We start from the raw sequence: 3951 nt of genomic DNA, 5'->3' as shown, positions 1-3951 counted from the left end.
CAGACCTGACACCTGGGCAGGAAACCTCCATTTCCACAGCTGTACTTCATGGTACCAACTAGGCCGAGCAAGCCAAGGACTCAAAGACCAAAGCCAAGCAACCTACCCCTCTCTCACCTCTGAAGACCAAGCACCACCAAAAAGCAAGAGGTTATTACTGCTGGCCAGCCATCTCCTCATTTTTTAACAGCTAAAGCCTGAGACACCAACAATTACTGCTTTCTTTTTTTTTTTTTTTTACCTATTTAACTCTTTGGTAGAAACATAATTTAGACAGACTTTAATTTGAGTGTTGTTTAATTTTTGCCATAATGATATTTCTCATTAATGTATGTACAACAGATATTAATAAATTTGTTCATGTAGTGAAGTGAACTTCAATTTCTCAGTTCATTAATTTCCACAATATTAATTTGCTTCAGATTCTCTGTTGCAGCTTTATGGTTTGGAAGAGCTGGGTACATACACGTGTCATACGTTGCACAACCTCCTCCCAGCAGCGTGGGCTGCACCACCAGGATTGTTCCTTGGATCCAAGCTCAGGTGATGCTCTTGAAACAGGTTGAAGTTTTCCAACTTTGTTCCTTTTTTTCCCTCCCAATAGGCTTATATCATTGTTGCAGGGAGTTCTAATATGCATGTTTAAAATCTGAACAGCCAGCAAAGTTACAGAACCAAAGTTGGCACGAGCTCTTTCTACCCAAACATTTAGTTTCTGTATTATCACCTACTGAATCTCCTGAGTTTTCAGGCAGTTTGGCACATCAGGCAGCTCCAGAAAGATTTGGTTCTGAGTGCAGGATAGGATGAGAGGCAATGGCCTCAAGTTGCACCAAGGGAGGTTGAGGTTGGATTTTAAGAATTTCTTCCCCAGAAGGGTTACCAGGCATTGGAACAGGCTGCCCAGGGCAGTGGTGGAGTCACCATCCCTGGAGGGATTTAGAAGTTGCATAGACACAGCACTTAGGGATATGGTTTAGTTAAGGACTTCTCAGTTTTAGGTTGATGGTTGGACTTGGTGATCTTTAAGGTCTTTTCCAACCAATGTAATTCCGTGTGCACCTGAACCCAGGGGACACGGGAGCTCATTTTGAGGTGCTGTTATGCTGCAATCCAGCCCTTGGCTGTCCTGGACATTAAGATCACCACAGGTGAACCCAGAATGTAGGGGTTTTGTGGTCCAGTTTCATTGAGGAGCTGTCGTGGTGCTCCACATAAGGAGGTGATGGGGGGATGCAAAGGCTCAGTCCTGAAGCCAGCACCAGATGTGCTTCACCAGCCAAGCAAAGTATGAAGGTCCAGGGCTGATCTGGACATTTGCTTCTTCAGAGAAGGATTTAGCAGAAACAAAAGTCCAGATTATTTTTTCTTTCAGAGGTTGTGTGCATAAATACCTGCATACCCAGCACGCCATTATTTGGTGCTGACACCCTGCACAGCTTCATCACAGAGCTCCTGTCATCTCCTGCCTGGCTTCTGCCAAACATATAGGTTGTCTGCTGCACAAGCCTTAATTCTTTAAGTGATTTATCCATTTTTGGTCAATTTAGCCATTTTTGTTTAATTCTGTCTGGCACACTGGAGGTGAGGGTGATGAAAAAAATGGTGCTCCAGCCATTTATTTCACTAGTTATTTTAGTAGCAACACTGGACAATTGTAAATTTCTGTACCACGTTTCCCACTGTGCAAATTGATACCAAATGTCTCCCGAAAGATAGATGGGGCAGCCAGTTTTTTAATAACAATTTTAACAGTTTCATCCAGGGGAAGGCCAGAAGATTAAGCAGGATGCAATATTATAAGAATATAGAGAATCTTTAGCTCTGCTTTATGACCATAAAGCTTAACCAGTGAGCAGCATCTTTTGCAATCTATAAAAAGTCAATTACATTTGAACACCTTACAACTTCACTTATAACTTAATACTTATAACTTTGTCAATTACATTTGAACACCTTACAACTTCACACTTATAACTTCACAGAGATCCCGTGCTTTCTTGTTAAAAAAAATCATATTTTATACTTGAAAGGTCCATTGTTTGACACAGGAAAAAGCACTCTGCCCTAAGGAGCCCATCCACCAGCATCCTGCTCGTAAAAAATTGTGTAAGTACCTAAACTTTCTGCTCATAGGCTGAGCAGTGGAAGTCATAGAGAGCTAACGAGATTGGGGCTTTCTGGAGAAGGCCCAAGGGCCCTTTTCTGTAGCCTTACTCATAGGAGTGAGTCACACCCACAGGACAATGGGGGGGGAAGTTTCTTCTCTTCGAGCTGCTGCTTCCGGGTTTTGACCCTAATTACGGTCTCAGTTGGCCCAGGATGGAGGCACAGCAGGCAGAGGGGGACATCTGACTGCAGCAGGGAAGACCACTACATCACCTGCACACTAGGCCTGAGCTTTCCCCACTTTGTCTTCTTTATTTTGTTCTTAAACCCTGTCTTGGATCTCTTCAGGAAAAAAGTGAATCCCTTGGTTGGCTACAGACCACTCCATGTTCACACTTTGGCAGCAAGTCCCTAAGCACAGGGTGGCTTTTTTTGGGACATGCTTACTAGCAGCAAGATCTTGCTTCTCGTGTGGTGGGCTCAGGTGGTCCCTTAGCCTGAAGTTAGAGCAGCTCTACCGCTGCTTTATGCTACATTAGGAGACAACACAGTCCATCTGAGGTGCAGATAGAGCTCCATAGTTCTGCTCCTGCTTCCTCATCACTTTAGTCTTACCAAGAACAGTGTATTTTATTTTTTTTTGTACCCAGACAAATCCGACAATGATTTACCCAGTGAGGATTGGTGCAATCAACACCTAAATCCCTGTAAAAGGTGCAACATGTCAGTTGTGCTGTGCTCCCATCTGACCCTGCCTCTTCACCCTGCTAACCTACCTCCATAGGAAAACCAGGGCTGCCTGGCCCCATCGTGCTGTGTCTGATGTCTGGCATAGTGTGGACAACCACCTTCCTCAACCAACTGGGTTCTCCTTCAGAACAGAGCTTCTGTGAGGAGAAAGTAACAACATCCCGCAAGAGAGAGAGGATATCCTGCCCTGTGGTCAAAACAGCACATCAGCCAGATTATAAACTGCAAGATTCACCTTAGATACAACAGACCAGGAGCTCATACTTCTGTCTTGGCCTGACTAAATGCATGTGTGACTGTTCCTAACAAGAGAACAAGCTCTTCAGCTGTCACTCCTTCACATCCCACTGCATCATGAGGCTCTGTACCCAAAAACTTGAACTGTGTTGGGCTTTATCTCTTGGATCCCATATTTTAACTTAACGCAGCAAATGTGCTAATCAGAAAACTCAACCTGTGTGTACACTTAATTAAACTTGGGCTCAGTGTCAACAAATGGCCAAGAAAATAGGCAGAAGGAAGCAGAAACCCCCTGGAGAACTGCACAGGTAAAATGGAGTGGAAATAAGTATCTCCTGCATTTCTGGCTTTTCTCTGTGATGTTTCACATAGGAAGTACACCTCTCTCTTGCCACTCAGTTCTGGCTGCAGTGCAGCTCCAGGCACTGACCTGTGAGGACCAGCTGGGTGAGGTAGTATCAGCCCAAAGCCTTTTGTGGCCTCAGTCTGAATTAACTCAATAGTTTTGGTGGGAAAACATGATGGTGCCTCTGCTGGGTGGTAAAGGAACTCATGGAGGATATGTCAGATGCCATTTGATTTTCTCCTCAGCCTGAGGGGACCTGAACCCACATATTTTACCTTCTGCTAGAGTACCCTGACTCTCATGATATGGAGCTCTGCTACTTTGCATAAATTATTCAACATTTTGTCACAACCCTGGAACTCCAGGTGCTCCAGTTACCCCACCAGAAAGACATTCTTGCTATTTCTGTCAGTCATTTTGCTCAACACAAAACAATTCAGCTGCTTCAGCTGGGTGAGGTAATTTTTATGGTAATTTTTGTATTTTTCTATTCATTCTCAGTTTGG

General features: G+C 44.1%; 1 protein-coding gene across 1 annotated transcript in view; it reads right to left on the bottom strand.

Moving 5' to 3' along the window:
• The window catches only part of EBF3 (early B-cell factor 3), a 139594-nt gene that overhangs the window by 339 nt on the left and 135304 nt on the right, over positions 1 to 3951 (bottom strand). The gene's annotated exons all lie outside the window — the stretch shown is intronic.

The sequence above is a fragment of the Chaetura pelagica genome, unplaced genomic scaffold (assembly GCF_000747805.2).
Source record: "Chaetura pelagica isolate M959 unplaced genomic scaffold, ChaPel_1.0 scaffold365, whole genome shotgun sequence".
Classification (NCBI taxonomy): domain Eukaryota; kingdom Metazoa; phylum Chordata; class Aves; order Apodiformes; family Apodidae; genus Chaetura; species Chaetura pelagica.
The sequence above is the reverse complement of the archived record's forward strand: the minus strand, read 5'-3'. Positions and strand labels throughout refer to the sequence as shown.